At 56.6% G+C, this 23,830-nt stretch overlaps 1 long non-coding RNA gene across 1 annotated transcript; it reads right to left on the bottom strand.

Annotated features, from left to right (window-relative positions):
* Positions 1–1,968: 1,968 nt before the first annotated feature.
* Positions 1,969–21,111, bottom strand: LOC146758444 (uncharacterized). The gene is made up of 2 exons (XR_014934169.1): positions 20,650–21,111; positions 1,969–3,345 (listed from the first exon to the last, which is right to left on the bottom strand). It is a non-coding gene; the product is annotated as an uncharacterized LOC146758444 (long non-coding RNA).
* Between the last annotated feature and the right edge of the window lie 2,719 nt (positions 21,112–23,830).

The raw sequence follows: 23,830 nt of genomic DNA, 5'->3' as shown, positions 1-23,830 counted from the left end.
GGGCTTCACCCCACTGTGACCTCCGTCATGGCCTTGCCATGAGGGACAGCCCAAAGTACAGAGTGTGTGCAGCCCCCACGTACAACATCCCCTATCCCTCGAGGGTCATCCCATCCCCTCACCCCTGACAGCACAAGGAGGCCCTGTGATGTAGTGCAACCCAAGGCTCCCATTGCCCGTCCCTTGTCGCAGCCTTCCTCGCCAACAAAGCCCGCCCGGCCCCATCGGCTCAGGTGGGAGCGCCTTTCAGCGCCTCCCTCAATGCCCTGCTAGCGATCTCATTGCCACCACTTAGCTCAGTGCGAGGGCAGCCCTCTGCTTTTCAGCGCCGAACATCTGGCGTGCAGCGGGCGGGCGGCCGCCGGCCCCCTCCCCGTGCCCCCGCAATTAGGCAGCCCCGAGCCCCAGCCCCAGCCCTGCTCAGGTGAGCACCCGGCCGAGGAAGGGTAATTAAGGTTAATCAGAGGGCCGGGGGTCAGGGCGATGGTGGGGAGACCCCGCCAAGTCTAATGGCGGCCGTAATTAGGCAGCTGTTGAGAAGCGGTTAATGAAGACGGCGACCGTTAATAAAGCTCTTCCTGAGCAGCCTTCTGGCCTGGGTAATTGAGGGATTTGCAAGTGCCATCTCCCCCTTAACCCTGTAATGAGGAGACCTGCGTTAACCCTTCCGGGCACGGAGCCGACGTTGGGGCCATGGTGTGCCCGCGGGGACGCGCCATCGCTCGGGCTTCAGCCTCTCCCACGCCTGGCGCTCTGCACCGGGTCCCCGGGAGCCCTTTGAGCCCTGCTCAAAGCGGCTGGCAGGGACTTTGCTCGCAGATGCTTGGGTTTCCCACGCCCGCCTCGGCATTATGCAATCCCCCCCCGGCCCCACCACCCACCAGCGCCGGGATGTCATCATCAGCCCCGGCCCTGGGAACCCACATTGTTAGCTTAGTAAATAGAGAAATCCCCACTCAAGCATTGCAAATGAGGGCAGAGGGGGAGCCGGGGAACCGCTGCGGCCGCTGCGGCCACGAGGTCTCTTCCCTCGCTCGCTCCCTTTGAGTTGTCAGATGAATTCAGCGCTTAACAAAGAGCGAGGAAGGAGCGGAGCTGCCGCTGCAGCTGGGCAGGGCAGGGGGATGCAGGATGGCGATGCCGCTGGGCCGTGCAGCACCAAACCCATTGCTCCGTGCACCGTACTTGGGCATCGCGGTGTGCTGTGACAGGGGGGACATCTCTGGGCATGGGGTGGCCAAGGTGGGGAAATGTCCCATGCCCTCTCAGCATCTCTGCTGCTGTTTGTGCCTGCGTGGCTGCAGTGCCCAGGAAACCCTGCAGACATATGGGGCACGAGGACCCAGATCCCAGCCCCTGGAGGCTTCTGAAGTCTTCACAGAGATGCAGTGATGTGGGTGCCTTTCTCTGACAGACATCTTAACTCTGAGCCTGAGGAGGTCACGGTGCCATTTGGGAGCTTAGCAAGCTTCCTCCTCTCTCATTCCCTGCATGGTGCTGCCCCAAAAGCCTGTGTTCTGCAGCGTGCTGAAGTGTGCTGGCCATGCTCTGCTTTGGGATGGGGGGATGGAGCACCCACACCATGGGCACCTGGCTCTGCCACAGCAGAAATCTGCTTCTCTGGCACAAGACCAAAGAGGGAGGGTGTTGCATGTCCTGCCCCCATACATCTGCATGTGTGGAGATAAGGAGCTGGGAGGAGAGCTGCCCCACATCCCACAGCGCCTGAGGTTGTCACTTCCAGCTATTTTAGGGGATCTTTTTCTTTTGTCTTGAGCAGATCAAATTCCTTTTAAACTGTAGAATAAAACATTAATAAGAAAAGGCTCAGAGGTGACCAAATGCAGCCCGATAGCAGCCTGGCGCTGCTGGCATTGGGTGTTACCAGCTCACTGATAAATACATTCTCACCCCAGTATTTGCCAGCAAACCCGCTCGGCAGATCCCACATGAAACACAACACTTAGATTTTCATGAGAACGTTTATTTCCTTTATTTGTTTCTTTGTTTATTTATTTGGCTTTGGCTCCGTGTTCCCTACCGCACTTTCACCTGGTCACATGCAAAATACATTTATCCCATTTCCTTAAAAACAAACAAAATAACCTCTCTTCTCCATCTGGCCTCTTTCTGTGCTCCTTTCTAGCCTGGTCTGCTTCTCTACTCCTCGCAATATGGAACATGACAGGGTATTTTCAATGCTATTTTTGTCCGTTGTGTCATAGCTTATATTTAAAATAGCATTTAAATCTGCCAAGTAGTGCAGTGTTTTAAACTGCTGTCAGACTGAATTTCTCCTCCTACATACCGCATATTTCAGATACGGCTTCAAGACAGCTGAGGGGAGCTTGGAAGGAGGAGGGAAGTGGGGGTGGCTGGGGACCCAATTGTCTGCAGGTGTGAGGACAGCCAGAGGGAGGGCAGAGCAGGCAGAGGTGCTGATCATGGGGGCAGAGGGGGGCACAGAGCTGTGCTTAGTGCCCAGTGAGGGCCCATTCCCCCTCCTTACATCTGCTGGGGTCTACAAATGCATACATGGGGAAAGGGATGCAGCTTGTGGGGAACCTCATGGATGGGCACAGGCATCACTAACCAGCAGCCCCCACACTGGTCATGGACCACTATGGGTGCTCCCTATATGGGAGGAGAGATCTGAGCATCCTTTCAGCATGCAAAAGCTGCTGGTCTGTGCCATTTCCCCTCAGAGAGGGCTCTGGGATGGCTGGACATGGTGTACAGCAGCCCTGGCCCTTGTGAGGCAGCTTGAGAACTGCTAAATCCCTCCCAAAACTTCTTCAGCACCATTTAAATTACACCTATCTCCAGAATCTGCGCCATGCCCAACACTTGCTATAAACAACTGCCTGGTGCCCTGGGTTGAACCTGAAGCTGTTCCAGAAATGAGTTTTCTTTCCTATATTGGCTTTTGCTTCAAAATGATAAGCTTCAGGCCTACATTCTGGGTGCTGGAACAATCCTGCATGGTGATACCTAGTACAGCAGAAGGTGGAGCATCCCTGCTCCAGGCTCTATCCCATAGCAGAAACTCCTAGGATCTCTTCTTTCGCATCTCATCTTCGGGTGCATGGGCCAAAAGCCTCGTGCTCAGCAGGTGCAGGGATCTTCTCACTCCATCTCACCTTCCCCAGCACTGGGGAAGCTGTGAGTTGGTGATTCAGGGGCCTCCAGCTCTCATGTGGGATTTGAGGTTTTTTTCCCTGTGGATGCCCCATACTCGCTCTCATTTCTCTCTCCAGCATGATGCCCAAAGTCCTGCAGATCCTCTCCTGGGACGCACATGTCTGCTGCTGATATCTCCTACCCATCCTCTTCTGTCAACACCGCCTGAGGAAGGGAGAATTTCATTTTTAGCAGCGTGCCCTCTGTGTCAATAACCCTCCCCATCTCTGCTCAGCAGCACAGCCACATCCTTGCCCACCTCCCTCCCTACTTCTCCACTGTGGGGACTTAACCACACTCTCCCCTTCGCAAAGGCGGCCCTTCCCCTGGAGGTGACCCTTCCCCAATCTCCTCATTGTCACGGGGCTGCCGGGTGATGGATCTCTCCTGGCAGGGATGTCAGAGGCCGGGGCAGCCCCATTTAGATTCCACAACAGCTCCTGCCCTGCGCGAGGTGGCTTGGAAGCGCCTGGAGCCGTGACAGGCAGACAAAGAGCCTCCCGTGGCCGCCCCCCCAGCTCCGAGAGGCAGCGCTGTCTCCCCCCCCCCGGCTCCCGGTCCCGCTGCCCCGATGCCGGGTGGCACCGCGCGGTGCTCAGCTCCGTCCCCGTCCCCGCAGCCACTCCCCGACGGAGCGCTCCCCGAGTGGAACCTCACTCGGAGCGTCTCCCACCCCCGGCTCCGGCCCCCTGTCCCTTTGCCAGGGCCCCGGTGGCTGCAGTAATGCGTTTTGCCACAGGGTGCCACTATGGCAAAGCTGGAAGTGGCCCCGTTGTGTAAGCGGTACCTGGCGCTGGGCTTCGTGCCGCTGCCCCTGAATCCCACAGCCAGAGGGCAAGCAGGACACCCCGGGGCTCGGCCCGAGGGAATGGCATAAGGAGGGTGATGCAGTCCCTCCACGGTGTCCTGACATAGGGACAGTGAGACTCCATCTCATCCAGTCCCAGTGGATGCAGAAGTCCCAATGGCTCTGGGCTGTGAGCAAGGGGAGATGCTGCCTCGGCTACCTGGGTGCCCATCTGCATGGTTACAGTGTGCCCACTCTGCTCCCACCACTCCGATGAAGGGGCTCAGCTGAGGGATGGGGTGAGAGCGAAGGCCTGGCAGGGTTGTGCATGGAGCCTTGGGCTGGCACCAGCCCTTCCTTGAGCTTAGAGCCTTCCTGCTGGAAAGGGGATTCTGCAAACAGGGCTCCCCATCCCATCCCATCCCATCCCATCCCATCCCATCCCATCCCATCCCATCCCATCCCATCCATCCCATCCCTTCTCATCCCAAAACAATGACATTGTGCCGTACTCAGAGCACTTCATCCCATTCATCAGCCAAGCCACAGCCCTACAGAGCCCAGCACCTCACCCATGTGTGTGCATGGCTGGGATGGTGAGAGGCCACAAAGATGGGATTTTTGAGGGTGAAAAGTGCTCTCTGCCAATGGCAGGAGGTGGGATCCTGCGCTGCATCCGCCGCAGGCAGAGAGAGAGAAGATTCTCTTCTTCCCTCGCTAATAAAGTCTGGCTGAAATGACACAGTATAATCAGTGTTTACCTGGGAGTTTACATACGGTTTGTTGTAATTATAGTTTCAATTCCTGCTTTTGCTTTTTTTTTTTTTTTCAAACATCTATTTTTCAATCAGTAAAAGTAAATACTATTTTCAGCCCGATGTAATTCTTCCACTCCCGTGGCCACAAACACAGCGAGCGGAGCGATTCCATTTGCGCTCTGTGCAATTGAACAGAGAGAGGAGCCCGCCGGCAGCACAGCCCCATGAGCGGGGCCACAGGGCTGCCAGCCCCACTGCCAGCACCAGTCAGACCAGCACCAGGCCCAGGCACTGCTTCCCATCACCTCTGCATCTCATCCAGGCACCAGGGAAAGGCTCAGAGCCGTTAGACTCAGCGTCATTTATTTCTGGCTGGCAAAGCTTTGTTCCAGCCCAGGGACTGAGTTGGCACTAAAAGCATTGCCATCTCCCCTTCATTTATTTTTTTCCCCCTGTTTTTATGGGCATGATTTATACAAATAGAGGATGTCAGGTCCCTTCTTCACCCAACTATTGTGGCTGATGGGAACCGTGCGGCCCCATCTGGGTCCTCCTCACCCATCCATCAGCACTGGGAGCGAACACAGACATCGCTGCACCTCCCCATAGCCAATACTGGGCATCTGTATGGAGGTGGATGTTTATAGGTGGCTTTGCTGATGTGGTGCCCCTAAATCCTTTCAAAATATTAATAACAACAATAGTAATAGAATGATAGAATCACAGAATTGCTGAGGTTGGAAAAGATGTTAAAGATAATCAAGTTCAACCGCAACCTGCCCATACTACCATACTAATATCAGGGAGGTGAGGAGGCAGCAGGCATTGTTGGGATGAATGCCTGCAATGTCGCGTGGAGCGTCGCTGCATTTGCCACTCTGCTTTAATATGAGCATTACAGCCCTGAATTAGGCGCCATCTGGACACGCTGCCAAGCCACAGCGTGAAGCAGGCAGGTAAGGGCAGCACAGTGCAGAAGGACACTCTCCCAGCCCAGGGCTGCCCAGGACCCCCTCCACAATCCTCATTTTGGGGTAAAAAAGGAGATGCAGACGCCTCCTAGCAGCTGCATCCTTGGCCCCTGCTCTTGGGGAAACAATCCTATCACTCCTCCAGCACCCAAAAGTGGTTGTGGGAAAACACATAATTCCTCCCACTATTTAAAAAACATCTTGGTTTCCTTTAGAAATAATTTCAGGGCCCGCACCCATCGCCATCACTCTGCATCCCCAGCCGTGTCCCTGGCAGCCACATCCCCATCCCCACACTGTGCTGCAGCAGCCACACAGCAGCTGGCAACCCTTTGAAGTTTGCAGTGCTGATAGACATGGTTGATCCCGGGGCGTTTTGCCCCTCTGTGCCCGTGTTTGGCCACCGTGTCCCCGTGATTCTTTTGCCTGTTTGGCCAGCACAGAAGGACACAGGAGAGTGTGGTGAGTTGAGTTCTTTCTCTCTCCCACCATTGCACTGCCATGAGTAGGAATTATTGAGAAGTATTCATCTATTTTAATTAAAAAACATATATCCTTTTCCTTGCTGCTACAAAGCTAAAGCTTTTCTCCCCGCGTCCCAAACTCGTGTGTTATGCTGCCTATATTTTCTTAGTAAATCATTCTTAGTACATTTCCTCCAAGCCTACCGCATTCAACCTTTTTTCCCCCCAAATTAAGAATTATCTGTTTTAAACCATCACCCAAAATATTTATCGCGCAGAACAAAGGGATCGGGATCTTCTCCGTGGTTTGATTTCAGTTCTCCTTTTCAGGCTTTTATCTTTTCAATCCAAATTTCAGTGACAATAATCAGGTTTTGATTGACGTAAAAATTATTTATTGTCACGTTGTGGCTGTTTAATAAATTGTGCCTGATTTTTTTTCTTTTTCTTTTTCCTTTTTTTTTGCCTACTAAATGCTGTATCTTTGCTACCTTGTTGCTCAATCCACGCGAAGGAGTCAGTGCTGAAGGCATCAATACGCCGAGCCCAGACAACTGCACAAACGCCTTCACATGCAATGGCCCCGAGAGCAGAAAAACAGCCCCACCTTGCCACTAATTCATACATAATTTTAAATACCCCCGTCCTACCAAATTTAGCTGGATTTTATAATGGCAAAATACGTTTCTGCGTGCAAAAGGGAGAGGGTTTTAATCTCCATTCAGACGCAGAACAATTCATTGGTCGGAAGCGTCTATTTTAAATCAATTCAGAACCGCTTCTGTGATCCAGATCCAGATCCGGGAGTGAGTTCATCCCAAACAGAAAGAAAGAAAGAAAATAAAACAAAACCCCAAGACGTTCATTTTGAGTGCTATTAAAATCTGGGTCGAGTAGCAAATTATATATGTATATATTTATTAATTTCTATAAATTACTGAAAGTTAAAAGAAGCATCGGCCCATTTTACTGGGGGGAAAAAAAGGAAGGGGGGGGAAGAGATTTTTTTTAAGCCTTGAGAATCACACCCTTTTTAGAATAAACCAAAAGCGGCAGGGCCGTGCTCTGCACCTTTGCAGGAATATTTTCCCCAGCAGAAGTACGGCAGCAGAGCTTTGGGGCACACAGACTCCTTTTGTTGAAGGATCCCCATAGTTTTGCCCCCATCTGAGATGGGGAGCCCCATCCTACCCCCCTCTCCCCCAGGACCACAGACAGGGGCTGCCCAGGGGGTGCCCATAGCGGGGATTTGGGGCACGGCCGTTCCCAGGGATGTGGAGCCGAGTGGGACAATGGAAATGGTGGTTCCCACTGCAGTCCCCTCCTCGAGCATCACCGCCGAGCATCGGGCGGCCGCAGCCGCGTTTGTTTATGGGCTGAATTTGTATTAAAACGGTTCATTATTTCCCTGACTGGCAGGTTTCCAGTGTCCGTGCTAGTTAATAATTGCAGCCAATTAAACGTTCACAAAATATGCATTGCGGGAGTGCAGGGGGTGGGGGGCACGAGGAGAATTTCTTGCCAGCCTGCGCCTGGTGTGGTGACACCGTGGGGATGGGGCGGCTGCAGCACATGGCACCGGGATGGCACTGGGGTGGGATGGGGTAACATTTGCAGCGGGTGCTGCACCCAAAGCCCTACACCTTCTGGCTGGGATCGGGCGGGCATCGCCATGCTGTGTGCACCCCAATCATTGCTTTGTTCCATTCCCCTTCATCCTTTCCCATCTCTCCGATGCATTCAGGCCCTGCCTGGCAGCACATCCCCTCTGTATCTGACAAAACATTTCTCACTGTACCCAGACACTAAACCCCATCCAACCTGGGCTGAGGCCGCTCAGCTCATTCTATGTGTGACCTCAGGTCCCTTCAGCGAGCAGCGAGGCCGGGAGCCCCGTTTATCTGTAAGGCAACTTGAAAAACAGCCAAAGGGAAGGAAGAAAGGAGCGTTCTGGCTTCCACATTTGCACCGTTCTTTGATGCTGCCGAAATGCGAGGTTTGGTGGGGGGTTCCGAAACCACCCCGAGAGCATGGGGAGGGCGGCTGGGGGGGGAACACCGCCTTTCAGCAAGGCAAATAATCACAGCCTAGGTTAGGGCTTGTGTCGGGAGAATAATTGTGCTTCTAAAGGCCCTGATATGATGAGCAGCACCGCTTTGAAATAGAAATAAATACATAAATAAATCAGGGATCTTGGACTGATTAAGGCAATTGCTTCCCTTGCTTTTGCAACCCCTTTGGGTCCCGGTTCCCAGAGCCAATTACATATTTAAAAAGTTTCCCTCTGAAAAAAAAAAAAAATATATTAAAAAAAAATGGGCTGCAACTCTAAAATAAAGTTTCTTTGTGGTTGCCTAATGAATAGCGAGGGCTGGAGTGGTTTGCAGATTGTTAATTGGGTTTAAATGGCTCTGGCTCGGAGCACCTTTAGGATCCGGTTGCATTATACACATGGGCACCACGCTCCTCCTGCGGGGCTGTAGCACAGAGACAGAGCCAGCATGGACAGAGTCTGCTCCCAGCACATGAATGATAAGGACATGGATCTGTTCTGGTGTATGTTTGAAGTGTTGTAATTGGTCCAACAATTTGATAAAGCGTTTTAAGCAACCTGTCCCTGTGTTTCCCCATTACCTGTAATTCTGGTGTTTTTAACCCAGCAGTGCCAGCTGCAAATATCTGTGAGCAGGAGCATGGCAGCCTGGTACCTTACTTCTCTTAGCTAAAAATCCCTAAGTACGTGACTGTGCACTTCTACACGTGGCATATAAGCATCCCATAAGTATCCCTGGCACATAAGCATTCCCTCAGAGGAACGGATGTAACTGGGGCAGAGGAGCTGCAGAAGCATCGAGGATCCTCAACCGCTGCTTTTGCAGAAACATTCCTCATTTCTCCAGCTACTTTTTCTCCTTGTATCGCCAAGGGCTCCCTGGTAGGGAGATTTGCTTTGCCACCCTCTCTCCCTTCTGTCCTCTGCTATGGCACGCTGCAAAAACAGCCCCAAAACATACAGAAGTTGAGTTGGGAAACACATTGAGCATGGGGACCTTTCCCTGGCACCATCACAGATCAAATTGGGATCTCAGGAGTAGGCTATATGGAGAAACACGTTTTCTCTTTTGCCTCTTCCAGTGTCTTCTCTCCATAAATGTGCATAATTATATTGGGTTGGGTTTGGGAGGTGAGGAAATGCCAATAGTTATTGGTATTTTCCATAGCTGCTTTCCAACCTGGGGGTATTCCTGGGCTCAGGTGCACTGTGTGTGTTGTCAACAATGAGCATTTTGGAGCTTTAATTAAAAAAAAGAAAATAGCATAGTGATGTACTACTAAATAAGGTCTTATCCTGGCTGTCCGTGCATGGTTGGATGTGTGCTTGTGTGGGCCTGGTGTGTGCACAGTGATGTAATGAGATGAATACCCAAATCTGGAGCGCCTGGGGAGAACAAGCTGCTTGCTTTGGGTAGTTCAGTTTTGTGTTATGGGTGCAGGGTCTGAACCAACACATCCCAGTTCCTAAAACTGTGTACAGGTCAACTGCAGCAGTGCTGTAGGTGCGGTGTGTGGTTGTATGTGTCGGTTTGTGAGGGTGATGGATAAATCTGGGGTCTCTCTGATAGCACTTTGCTGGTGATTGCTCATGGTCTCTGCCCAGCTCTCCTGGTTTTATAAAAGGCTCTGGAATAACGCTGGGAATAGCAGTGTGTGGGAAGGAGGAGGAAGGTTCTAGCTGCATGGGGTCTTCCATCTCCAGCTCTGTTTCTATGGATATCTGAAGGGAGTTTATATTTATCCCTCCTGTTTGAGCCATTTGTGCAACTTTGGAGGAGGAGGAGGAGGAGGAGGAGGCGGAGGAGGCAGAGAGGAGGCAGTGGCGGCCCCCCGCTGTCAGATGCGGACAGAGCATCACCCCAGGCACCACTCCTCCTCCCTGCTAAGGGCCGAATTTGTAGAGAGAAAGGGATCCCCCATCCGTCACCTCACCCTCTGCTGTCAGGAGAGGAGCTGGCACGGGCTTGCAGTGGGGCACCAGGGCAGTGGGAGCCTCAGCCTGGCCCTCATGCACCAGCTCCCAGAGCACTGCCGCCATGGCTCCATCATTAATTGATCAATCACGGGATGACAGTTAATTAAGTAGAAAATAAAGCTGCTCTGCCCAGCCTGGCATTAAGATTTCTGGATTACAAGGTGTGTGGGGGGGAGGTTGGGGGGGGGGGTGCATAGAAGAACAAACGCAGCTGGGAGAGCAGAGCCTGGCGCTGGCTGGGGGTGGCACTGCCACCAGGAGCTGTCCCTGGTGCTATCCATGCCCACGGTGAGCAGGAAAGCTCTGCGAGGTGGTGGTGATGGCTGTCCCATGAGTGAGGAAAGACAGACAGACAAAAAGCACGAGTCCCTGTCCCCATCGCTTCATGTGCCTGGGATTGTCTCGATATGAAAAATTATGGTTTTTGTTAAAAACTATTACTAATGAGGCGTCTTTCCTGCCCTTAATTGTTGCCAAGGCGATGACCCCAGCCAGCCATCTTTAATTAACTTAGACTAGATCTCCTGAAATGAGTTCCTCGGGTAAATTGCTCACCACAGCTTTCAGGCACGGAGCCGTGTTTGCCGAACCCACCACCCCAGCACACCCAACATCCCTGACAGCATGGGACAACATCCCCTGGCTGCTCCCTGCCACCCGGCCCCACGTTGGGCAACCCAGAGCAATGGGAACTCCAAGCAATGGGGCAGCAGCATAGAGTCCTATGACAGGGAATGGGATGGAAGAGGTTTTCTCCATCAGATGGGGACTTGCACTGGTTCTTGCTCCTCCCGGTGTGCTGGCACCTCTCCCAGTGAGCGGGGAGAAAATCACATTTCCTGCCTGACAGATAACGCCGGTCAAGAGAATGCCAGGACAATTCCTGAAAATGCCATAATTGTTTTAATCTGATCGCGGATAAAAGATAATGATGCTAACAATATTTAAACGTAATTATAGTTTCCTGCGGCTGTTGGTCTCTCTGAATACTCTCCACTCAAGTGGCTTTGTTTACGAGCGGTTTCAATACCACTGGGCCTATTGCTGTGGGTGCTATTTTCTCTTCTGACGCTTTTACACCTGCACCTCCATCCGGGGGGGGGGGTTGGGGGAGGTGGATGCTGGCCAAGGGCTCTGTGCTCAGAGCTCAGCATCTCCCCCTGGACTGAGACGCTGCCTTGAAATCGGGGCTGTGAACTCATGGCTTGTGCCCCAGTGGGACCCAAATCTGGGGGAGACATAGAGAGAGTAAATCCCCTCCAGATGCATCCTTGGATGTGACATTGGGATGGGGGAGATGGCATCAAAGAAAGCAGTGGTAATTCCACTCAAATAGTCCCAAATGTGTGGGGCGCAGCTCTCACAAACCCCATCGACCCCCAAGCCAGTCAGCACCTATCGGTACCCGTGGGGATGTGGATGAAAATCCAAAGGAGCATGAACAGAGCAACTTCAACGCGGGTGTAAACAAAGAGGTTTTTGAGAGCACTTTGCCAATGGCAAATGGAAGCCCCAGAGGTGGACGAGCAGGCAGAACTGGGTGGCAGGCAGAGGGAGGGAATCAGATGGATTCCCTATGCTGGTAATCGTCAACAGGACCCCACTGAAATACCCCACCAAGGAGCTTTCTAATGGGAGCTGGGTGTGCTCACAGGCTGGATAGTGGTCAGAAAGGTTGTAAAACTGCTCACACCTAAATAAATAGTGACAAAAGATGAGATTTACACCAGAGTTTTAGAAGGGTTTAAATATGAAATGGGTATTTCAGGAGCTGGATTGTACCTCCCGCGTGAATCGGTCTTTGTAAATGGGAATGGAGGATCGCCAACTGCCGAAAAAGGGCTCTATGGGGGGTCCGGAAAATCACAACATCCCGAGTTTAATGGGGAAAACAGATAGAAATTGTAACAAAGAATGAGTCGAAACAGCAACAAACCTGATTGTTTGGTAAATAAGGCCAGTCCTGTCGCTGCAAACTGAGGTTTGAAAAGCAGCTCGGGAATGAATAACCGGGTAAAAGTTAGGAGACAAAGTGGTGTAACAAAACCTGGGGCTCCCGCGGCGGAGCTCGGCAGTGCTTGGGGGGCTCAGGAGGGGCTGGGAAAGGAACGAGCAGCCCAGTGACAGTATCCAGTGCTGGTACAATGTGGCACTGTGCAGAGGGGCGTAGGAAGGTCTTTCTGTGCCAGGAAAAAGGATCTCTCTGTGCCAATGAACTCAGCCTTAAAATAAGAGGGGGATCCCATGTTGAGCATGGGCAGAGAAAACAATCCCATTGCTTGCCCAGCAATGGAACAGCCACAGTAATGCCGTAAACTGGGACTTCTCAGCCTACAAAAAAAGAGTGGCTGAGGAGGGTGAGAGAGTGGATGGTGCAAGCATGAATGGAGAGAGAAGGTGAACGGGCACTTCTTATTCACTGCTTGGCTCAGCAGCAGAGGGCACTGGATGTGCCACTGCGTGCCCAGCAAGGGGAGCAGCATTCAGCAGAGGGTGTAGGGACAGAACGTTCAGGGAGGTTGGGAAAATATTCGAGAAATGAAGAGCAGAGAGGTGTCTGGCTGCTGGAAGGGAGCTGGTGGGGGGCTCTACTCTGTGATGGCAGCAGGAGGGGACGTTGCTCTCTGCCATCGCACTGTGCCCTAAGATGCATGTGTGGAGAAAGTGGCTCATCCTTGAACTGCCACGGGGTTGGGATCCCCTGCTCACCCCCAAGCCGGGGCAGCACCTCGTGAAGGGATCTCATTCCTAAAGCACCAGGTGAGACAGACTCACTCCTCCCAAAATACGTTTCCCAGAGGGATGCTTTGCAGGGGAACACACACACCTCCATTACAAGACTTGTGAAACACAGCTTATCCACCCTGCTCGCACATGCAGGACCGACCCACGGCTGTGGGCTTTGCGAGGGAAGCCCTGCCCAGCCCTGCAGTTCCCGGCCCCGACGATGGCCCCGCGGCCGCGGACACGCGTGGCAGGCACGGCGCGGCCCCGACGGGGCGTACTGACATCTGTAACCAACACGCCGGCTTCGGCAAAGGCAGGGCTGCCCGGCCAGGCGGAAAATTAACACTGACATTGAGTTTAATTAAACAAAACAACCGGGCTGCGAGTTGGAAGAGAATTGGCAGCAGCTGGAGGAGCCGGGATGGGCGCGGTTCGGGAGCGACCCCCGCCGTAGCCCCATCGGGACGGGCCCGGTCCCGGTCTGCCCGGATCACGCTGCCGCTGCCGGAGCGTCTCTTTAGGGACGGGAAACGACGTTCCTTCCCACGTTTTCTACGTATTTCTCATAAAAACACGCGAAGCGAGCCAAATAATGGCAGGCCGCGCGTGTCCGTGCCCCCGCATAGAGCTGCGCGGCGGGGCGGGATGCGGGTGGGAGACGAGGGGTGCTGCGGGAAGCAGATTTCGTTGAAGGGTTCGAAAAGACTCAGAGAACCTCAACGCCGAGAGACACCGACGGCCATCGGCAGCACCGAAAGGGACACGGGAAAAAGGCCGGGGCTGGGCAGAGAGAGCTCGGGAAGCTCCGCAGCCAGAGGGGAAGAGGGAGGGCATTTCCCGCAGAGCCTCACAGCCGCGCACCAGTGACACCAGTATCACTGCTGGTACTTGCGCTTCTGCTGCCTCGGAGACAGGGAAGCGGGCAGTGGGAAACGACAGCCCGGCTGTTCAGCACGGAAAACGCTCGGCTCCAAAACCCTGCGAAGGAAAGTGAAGCAGGGCTGGAAATAGCGCGCACCGCTGGCTCAAGGCGAGTCATGGGCAGCCCCATAGAGCCGGGCAGCTGCAGCGCAGGTGTCCCGTGTTTGGGGCCGGGAGGTTTTCCCTCTCCTTGTCGTTTCTGTCCCCCCCGCCTCCAAACCCTCTGCTCTCTCAGGGGTTCCCTCCAGTCTCCAGCCCCCGATTTTGCTCAGCGCGGGTCCTGTGCTCAGAATCCTCTTCCTCCGTTTACAGTCCGTATCTTGGGGGCTCTTCGTCTGGTCATTTTCTTTCCTTATTTTTTTCCCTTTTTTTTTTTTCCCCCTCCTCTTTTTTTTTTGGAGGGGGGCTGGGGGGGGGGGCGTGAAATGTCGGCTTTGAAGGATATTTGTAATAACATAACCAGCAAAATGAATGTCATATTTTTGCTCCAATGAATTGGATTTCCTGAAATATTGTCTCCGTAATGATGCCTTTAGGCTCCTCTGGATTAGATAACTCTCCAACCACATCAAGAAGGCTAATTATCCCAAAGCCACTTTCCCCGCATTTTCACATCTATTTTATATATGTATATATATATATATATATATATGTGTGTGTGATTTTTTTTCCCCCCCGAAACCTCCAGAGCTGCTTGGGCACACAAAGCAGGTGGGGAAGGACGGGTTGTGCCCATCATCGCGGCGTCCTCCCCGTCCCAGCAGGCAGAGCTGTGCGCGCCGTCGGGGCAGATATTCCCTCCCTTCCCCCACCGATTAGAGCCGGGACGGGGTAAAGCGCTTTGGGAGCGAACTCCCCCCCCACCGCGGCGGGGAGCCCCGTCGAACAATCGTGATGCCACAGAGCAAAACCAATCGGTAGGGCCTGGGAGCACGTCGTCAGTCCGAGGTGGCCAATGAGAGCCGAGCGGCGCTGGTGCGATCCCCTCGACGGCACGACGGGGCGGCCAGGGACCCGCGGGATGGGGAGGAGATGGCGACACGGAGCCGGGGGGGGGGATAAGGCTGTGGTGCCCGGTGCGTTTGGGCTGTGATGGCCGCGAGGTGCAGTGGGGAGAAGGCGCTGTGCTCGCTCCGAGGGTTCCATGGGATCCCCGCAGGATTGGACAATGGGACACGGGGACAGCACGGAGCAGGACGCGCCGGGCGCTGCTGCTTTCCCAGCTTCTCACTTGGGACGGGAGTTTGTCCTTCGGGATTATTCATCTCCTGCAAGTTTTTTGTTAGGCGGTCCTGAAAGGCCTCAAAGGCTGGGAATACCATTCTAATTACAGGGAAGCACAGCTTATTTAGAAGATAAAAAGAGACTTGTAGTCTCATAACAGCTTCTTATATCCGTCAAATAAGGATCTCTAATGACGGGGTGAGAGCCGGTGAATGCCTAAAACAAACTAAAAAAAGGAGCGAAAATAAAGCAGCCAGGGGCTTAAGATATATTAAATTACCCTGATTAGGAATTTAGGCCGTGGCTCGAGTCTGCTGGAGAGGCTGACGAGGGGGGGGGACGGAAAGTGCTGCTATTCATTTCTGGGGAGAGGGGTCAGTAGGTCGGAGGAGTTCACAGGGCCTGGCTCTATTCTTATGCTAACAGAGAATACAAGCGCTGGCCTGGAAAATAGAAATGAATTTGCAATAATCCGAGCCCCTCTGTTTGCAAGGCGAGCGGCTCTATAGCTAATTGCAGCCCGGCCTCCCCCGCCTCGCTGCGGACAGTTGTAACGATGCATGGGAGATTAGAGCCCGAGGGGGCTTATTTTTTTTTTAAGCTGTCTCTCCCCCCCTCCCGCTCCCCGACGGTGAAATATTCCGGGGCAGACACTGATGTTTGGGCTGGCTCACTCACAGGGAGTGGGGCCAACCAACTTCTTGAACTTCCCCGGAGCCGGCGGGGCTGCGGTGGTGCGCATGGAGCGAACCGCGGGGCAGCGCCGTGTGGCTGGGGGGGGGGAAATGGGGGGGAGCGGTCGGGCCGGCTCCGCACGGCCCCGGGGCGGGGGGTGGCGGGGCAAGTCCCAAAGAGCGGGGAACGCATTGAGTCGCCGGTGACAAGCAGTAAATCGGGGAAGAATAGCTGATGGAAACGCGCCGTCGGGGCAGCGCTACAGCTGCAGCCCCGTCTTCCCTCCCGTAGAACCGGTGGTTCTCCCGATGAACGCGGCGGAGAGGAGCCCCGCGTCCCGACGGGTACAGCCCGAGCCCGCCCCGTCGGAGCTGCCGGCTCCGGTCGAGCGGCCGCTTTCAGGACCCTGGACAGGAGGGGGCGGGCGGGGCCGTCCGTCGGGGCGCGGCTCCGCGGGGCTCCGCGCTTCCCCGGGCGCGTCCCGCCGGATGCTCGCGGTGCTGCCGGGCTCCGCTCCTTTCCCTTTACCCAACGGGATGCACGCGGGCACAGGAGCCGAGCACAGAGCAGGATGAATTTGCCTGCGAGGGGGAAAGGTTTATAGGGGACGGAAAGGCAGCCGGGATCCCCCCCCGCCCTCTCCGGTGCCGGGATGCGCGGCTGCCGGGAAGACAAGAGCATCCCCGGCCCTGCCCCGTGCGAAGCCCCGCCGGGCCCCGATGGCGGAACGGGACGGCAAAGCCTCGGGCTCGCCCTGCTCGGCCCCAGCCGTAGAGAACCGACACAGATACGGTTCCCGTTCGTTAACCGGCGCTGGCCCCAAAGGCGGGGCAGGGGATGCGCTGCGTGCGGGCTGTGTCCAGCACCGCTGTGTGCGCGCCCAGAGCCAGCGCCGGACCCACACACGGGAACTGCTCCGTAGAGCCGGGACACATCCCGCACCCCCACCCACGGCACTAATAAACTTTGTTCTGCACTCCCCCAAGCCCGGCACTGTCCGTGCGGCGCCTCTCCAGTCGTTCTCCCGGAAACAATCGGGCAAGAGGAGAAATTATCAGCGTCAAAATAAACAAAACCGAAGGGACGGAGAAGGGGTGAGCGGGGCGGAGCAGCCCCGCACGTCCCCGGGAATCGCTCTTTTCGACCCCGCGTTGGTTACCGAATTTTCTGGCTCGGGACTGCAATTAAAAAAGATGAATCCCGTTAAGTCGTGTCCGCCGGACACGTCCAGCCCCGCTCGGCATTGTCCTCCCACAGCGCTTCTCCCGCAGGCTTCGCCTAATGTGGAGCTAACCAGAAATATATACACGTATATTGGTCGTTTTAAAAAGAGAAATTCTGGCTGTTATTCGGGGTTATTCCGCAGGGCTGCCTAAGCTTAAGAAAATTAGATTTCGGGTACATTATATATATATATAAAATAATAATAAACCGACAAACAAAACGGTGTTTCTAAGTTCGGATCGTGCATCGAGTCGCTGAGAAAAGAGGCGGCATTATTTGTGACGATGATCTGTTAACTCTGTTTGGGAGGAATTTGCAGCAGTCACAATTCGCTCCTGCTCTGCTCCGTGTCCTCCCGAGGAAACACGGGGGGAAACGGGAGATGGATACACTTGAAACGTTACAAATGGTTTTGGAAAACCAATTGCTCGGCGCTTTCCTCTGCCGTGCGGGGACGCAGGAGCGGTGCGGTCGTTCCACGCGAAGCGGTGTCAGCCCGGAGCCGCAGCTCCGCACCGCAGAGAATTGCGGGGTTCGTTCCCTCTCAGCGGCCGCAGCCGCGTTGTGCCCACGGGGAGCGGCTGCTGTGGGACGTACGAGGAGATTGAGGGAAAAGGGATCGTCCCTATCGAAGTGAGCCCCGAATGGGGACGGTCCCGGGCTGCGGAGCGCTGCCCCGAGTCGGGCAAGGAACGGGTGCTGCCCGCTGCCCGCTGAGATCCCGCATTGAGGCGCGGGATTTGGGGGAGAAGCGCGTCGGGCACCTTTGACATTCGCCCCTATCGGGCTGGATTCTCCCCCCGATGCTTTTTCCTCGCTCCGCGGCCCAATGCGGGCAGGAAGCCGCGAGCTGATCCCACCTCAACGAAAACCCGCGGGGCTGCGCACAGGGCACCGTGTGGCTGCTGCCCCCCGCACCGCAGCCGGCAGAGAATGGGGTGCGGGGCCGGGGGGGGACACTCCGAGTGTAGGGCGAGCGGTACCCGCGGGGTGTGCGCTAACGGCCTCGTGTGCCGAGTGCCCGGTGCCCAAAGGGATGGATGCTCCGCACCTGAGGGGGCACCGCGGTGTGTGTACCCCGGGGTGCGGGTACCCCGAGGTGGGTGGACCCCGAGGGCTGCACCCCGATGTCCCCCAGCCCCGGGGACTCTCAGAACCCTCTGCTTGACCCTGCTCACAGCCCGGGCCGCGCTCTGCCCGCATCACCGCGGGTTTTTATTTCCTTTCCCAGCGCTATTTGGGGTTGCAATGGGCGGCGGCCGAACGGAGCCCCCCAGCTCCTCTGTTCCCGTGCACGATGGGGAAATAGGGAAATAGCCCCAAGATCGCGTTGCCTCAGCTCTGCCATATCGCTGTTGCCTGTCCCTGTGCCACACAGGGCCGCACCCGGCCGGGAAAGGGGCACCGAGCACAGGGTGTGGAGGGGCCCGGGGGGGCCCAGCTGTGCCCGCATCGGGGGATAAGGGGGAACCACGGGGCGAATCGGGGCCCGCAGGTGCCGCTGCCAGGAGCCTTCGGCAATGGCTGTTTGGGTGTTGCATTGCCACACGCTGCAGTGCGCACATACAGGCAGCCCCTCCCCCCCCAATCTGCCTGTATGCTAATGACATGCAAATCGCTTCATTTGCATGTTTATCTCTGTCAATGGGCGAGCGTGGCGGCCGAGGGAATACATTTCCCACCGTGGCACCGAACTACCCCCAACCCCGAGCCCCACCGAGGGCAAAGCGCTGCGCCGGGTCACCCCCGGCCCTGGCACGACGGCAGAGCAATGCCACAAAATGGCTGCCGGGAGGGGGGGCCGGGGGGCGCCCACCTCTGCCCCCAGACATCCCCCGGGCCCCCTCCCCTCAAACCCAGCGCCGGATTTTGTGCTGAAACAGCCAATCAGGGGCGCGGCACCCTTCCCCCCTCCCGCCCTCCTCCATCCCTCCTTCCCCCTCCATCCCTCCATCCGTCCTTCCCCTCCTCCCCCCCGCCGGGGAAGGGCCGTTTCCATGCGCGGGGGATTTCTGATTTCCGACCGATCCTGTTGGGGAGGTGGAAAAGCCCCTTCTATCCCCCCGAGGGGCCCCGACGCCGGCCCGGCCGCTGCCACCGGGGCACTGCGGGACAGCTGCGGGTGCCCCGAGGGCGCGGGTGGGGACCCGGAGGTGATTTGTCCCCCCCCCCGTTCGTCCGCTGAGAGGGCAAAATAGCCGTGTGTGCTGACACGGGGGTGGGACCCTATTCCAGCAGCAAAGGGGGGGAACGCAAGAATGGGATGAAATTCGGAGGCACCTTTGCTCTTTTTCTTTCATTCTTTCTTTCTTTCATATTTTTAATAGCTACAGAAAAAAAAAAAATACTAATAAAGCCACATCCCCCCTCCCTTTCCCTCCCTTCATAGCAGGCGTGTCCACACCCCGATGTGCCACAATGCTGCGATTTTCAAACGTGCGCCCTTTCGGAGTGCTGCGCTGTGATTTAGTGAGCGCCCAAAGGGGAGCGATGAGGGTGGGGCTGCACCCCGCGACCCCCCAGGACCCCCCCCCCCCCAAACCCCCACCTCCCCCCGCAGCCCACCGGGATCGCGGCCGTGGGGAAAGATGCGCGGGGTCCCCGCTGCCTGCGCGGAAACGGTGCGATCCCGGTCCGGGCATCAACGGGGTGAAAATGGGGCACCCAGTCACTGGAGCAGCCCCCGGGGGGGGCCGCGTTGGTGGGAGCACAGCACAGAGCCGTGAGCCGAGCGCTACATCCCTATAATACGGCACAGCGCTATTTACATGTTATGCTGTATTTTATGACACCGGATTGCTACGCGCTCTGTTGCTGAGCTATGTGACATTCTACGGATGCGCGCAGGGCCGCCCCGCCCCGAAGCTCCGCAGAAGGGAACCGCGGTGCTGTGCCCGAAGTGGGGCAGTGTCCTGGCACCCGGGGACCCCTCTGCCTTCCCCACACCATAACCCGCAGCCTTTCAACACCCTTATTTTATTCCTCCTCCCAAATCCCGTCCCCTCTCCCTAATTAAGGTATTTTCGTTCTTTCCTTCTCTTTTCTCTGTTTTAATCCCGGGAGGAAAGCTTCATTTCATTTCCTTCACCCAACTTTGCCTTCAAAAATAAAACTAAATTCAGCCGAAAACCAAATCTGGAAGAGGGCACAACCACGGCCCCGTGCCCCCCGACGGCGCACCCCGCCTGGTGCCGTGCTCCCCATGGGCACCCCGACAGCACCGGACGGCCCGAGGGGCTGTGCCGAGGGCTGCCCCCCCTTCCTCCCCGTCCCTCGGGCTGCAGGAACCCGGGGCTGGGGTTTGCCCCGCCGGGAGCTCAGTACCCTCCCGCTCCGCCAGCAGCGGGCCCGGTGCCCCGACGGCTCCGGCTTGCAGGTGCGAGGCCGTCGGGGGTGCCTTCTCGCCGGGGTCCCCCTTGAGCCAAGCGGCCCGCTTCGAGGTGGGTGTTCCCCTCCCGAGGGGGCGGAGAGAGGCCGAGCACGGGAAGTTTGGGGAAGTCTCCGTGGCCTCCCGACCTTCCCCGCCAGGCAGCGCCAGGCAGCCCCGGGCCTGGGGGGGAGCACAACCTCCGTGCGATGTTTTATTCTAGACGGTGGCAGAGGGGGGGGGAGGGTGGACGCAGAAAGATAGCCCATAAACGTGCCCGTGTCAGCGCCCCAACACACCAGTGGGGTGGGGGTCCCTTACCTGAGCGCTGTCCCGGGGCAGCACAGCCTGGGGGCGGCTCCGGGGGGGGCTGTGTGGATCCGGTTCGCTCCCGTGTGTCTGAGCAGGAAGTTCGCTCCGGCCGCGGCTGTACCCGACGGGCCGGGACCGGTGCGTGGAGCCGGGGGGGCCGCACCCGGGGAGAGCTGCGTTTATACGGGGAAAGAGGGGGAATTGGAGTGCTTATACCAAGAACCGGGGTTGTTAAGTTTGCAGGCAGACAGCTAAACGGTGCCAAGTGCGGGAAGGCGGGGGGGTGGGGGGAGGCTGGGGGGTGTGTAAGAAATAAAGAGCAATTGTCAGAGGCGAACAAAAGGCGGAGGATGGGAAGGAGCCGGGAATCCCGGGGCAGAGCCCCTCGGCGTGGACTTGAACTTGGGCTTTGACACCGTCTGCGAAGCGGAGAGCGGCTCTGCCCCGTCCGGGCCCCGTCCGACAGCTTCGGGAGGGCATCGCCCCCTCCCAGACAACCCCCCGGAGGGGTCCCCCTCGATTCAGGCCGTGCCGGGGGCACTCGGAGGGCTGAGCGCTGCTCCCGGTGCGAGGGGGGCGGGGGGGGGATCCCGTCGGGGCGCCGCGCCCGGGGAGGGGCTGCCAGACGGCCGGTGGGGGGGCCGCCCGGTTCTCACAGTCTGCGCCCGAGCCTGGATTCTCTGCACGTCCCGGCCGGTCCCCCCTTTGCCGCTATTCAGCACTTAATTGAACATTAATGGCAGCTGGGGATGAGGTCATTGGAGCCGGCTTTTCTCACACATTTTTCATGCAAATCCGCTAAACTCTAAACAAATTTGAATAAAACCCCCTTTGTGCGGGCCCTCCATGGTGTTTTTCCACGGGCCGCTCCGCCTGTCTCCACACACTTCATCCGGGCCGGGGGGAGCCGCGCCGCAACGGGGGAACCGGCGGGGAAAGGGGGGAGGATGCGGGGGGGTGGGAGGGGGCGGCTGCCGGGAGGGGCTGAGCCGTGCCCGCATCCTCTGCGGGCGGAGATGCCAAAAACAGCCCCATCCTGCAGGCACAGCGTGGGCAGTGCTGCACCGTGCCATCTCCTCCCCGTCTCCGTAGCACCGTTTTCCCCCCACGGTATCAATTCTCAACCCTCCAGCACCGGTATCCCCACCGATATCCACCTGCGGTCCCACTACTCTAAGCGGCGCTCACCCACCCCGGCAAGCAACAGCACCCGCATTCATCCCAGCACCCCAAATCCCTCCCAGCAGCATCAGCACCCCTTGCTACAGCGGGCAATCATCCCCACTGCTGCCCTGCAAGGTGCTTTTAGGATAACGGCACGCAGAGTCCCCGCTCCCCCCCTGCTCAGCGCAGCCCCATTAGCATCCCCGCGCGCCCGGCCCCCTGCCCAGCCTTGAACTTGGCCATGCCGGGCTGCGCTCCTTCTGCCTGCCTGGGCGCGCACAATGCGGGCCTTGACCCATTGTTTGCTTTTTTCGGGTTTCAGCTGGGAAAGCAGCCACCTCGAGCGTTCTGCCGAGAGCACGCCGGGAGCCGGGCACAATGGGGAACCCCGCTCTGCAAGCAGAAGGAGCTCCAAATCATTGCGGAGACATATTCATTATGCCCTTTCACAGGGGCTGTTTGCATTGGGTTTAACGGCAACTTCCCAGACAGGGCTCAGACCAAATAGAGATCGTTCGCTGGGGCGCGGCGCTCGGCTCTGGGCTGCTCCCATCCTCCCCGGGTTGTGCCTGCAGGCAGCTCCGTGCCCATCGCCTCCTCTGTCTCAGTACTGTACCACATCACACAGCTGGCTTTTGCAGAAAGGAGTGTTTATTTGTAACAGTGCATGGGGTGGGGTTGATTTTAATAGGGGAGAATTACAGTGCATTAATCTTACAGTGCAATGGAACACTGCCTGGACCAGGCATGGTCAGCCCATGGTCAGTCCATCACACACAGCACGGACAGTGTAGGCCAAGCTCTGCTCCATGAGCAGAGTCCCTAAGCATGGCATCCATCCCGCTCAGACCTCCCTCCCGCACCCAACAACACCCCCAGACCCAGCTGGGACAGTGCTCACACATCTCTGCCCAGTGGTATTTGGGTCCTGGAGGTGATAAACAGGAGTTACATGGGATTTCTGTCAGCCTCCCCATCTCCTGGCTCCCTCCCCACAGGTGTGATGCAATGCAGAACCCCTCCATGTCCAGCAGCCGATGCTGCCTCTTGTTGGGGCTGTGACAGGTTGGGTCCCTCCTGGAGAATCCTGGAGATATCGGGCACAGTGTGAGCAGAGCACAGCCAGGAAGGAGCTGCTGGGCTGGGGACGTCTCTTTTCTCTCTGGGATCTGAGAAGGAAAGGAAAAGCACACGGGTTACTGTCTCTTCATCAGCACACAGAATCGCAGAAGCTGAGAACAGAAATGGGAGCATGGATGGACCGAGGCTCCGACCCCATCCCCATTAACACCCCACCACCTGCTGCTGTCCCGCCGTGTGTCACCTCACTCCTTCCTGACCCACGGAGCCATGGCCCCGTGCTCCCCCTGCCCCACTGAGGGGCTGCAGCTTGTCCTTCCCTGTAGGCTTTGGGGCAAGGGATTACTCTGCATGTCAGAGCCACTAAAGGAGCAGCCCTCTGATGTTTTAATCTCCACGTTAACTTTCCCTGCCCTCAGCGCCCTTGGCTGCCTGCGGAAAGTGATACCTATGAGGCACGGAGCTGCGGCCGAAGCTGTGACGCTGAGCCAAAGTGCCCTCATCCCCTCCAAGGTTCCCCCTGCAGCTCTCACCCCACACCCTATAGCAGGTTCTTCCCTCTTTTCCTGGAGTTTTCCACCATTTTCTCCGCATTAACCACAAGCACGGGCCTTTAGCATGGAGCCCAGCCCCGTCCTTCACCATCCTCCCTTCGCTTTGCTTATAAACTGCAGTGCTGGGAAGAGCAAAGTCAAACACACCTCTAATTCTACCACGCGCTTGGATCTAGGGCGCAAAAAGCACCGTCAGGCAGCTCGTTTATTCTTTTTAGTGCACCAAATTGTGATTTTATAAAATATTGCAAATTGTATAAAATATTTGCGAGCCCATTTTAAGATATAAATCTGACGGCGTGGCTCTAATGAGGCGCCCTGGGAGCAACGCCACGCGATCCGCTGTAGGTCGCAGCGCTGCGCTCGCGGGCTGCGGCTGCGTGAACCACCGG

This window comes from Coturnix japonica, chromosome 14 (genome assembly GCF_054131305.1).
Source record: "Coturnix japonica strain WE chromosome 14, WE-NBRP24, whole genome shotgun sequence".
NCBI lineage: Eukaryota > Metazoa > Chordata > Aves > Galliformes > Phasianidae > Coturnix > Coturnix japonica.
Note: the sequence above shows the minus strand (reverse complement) of the source record. Positions and strands in the feature narration are given on the sequence as shown.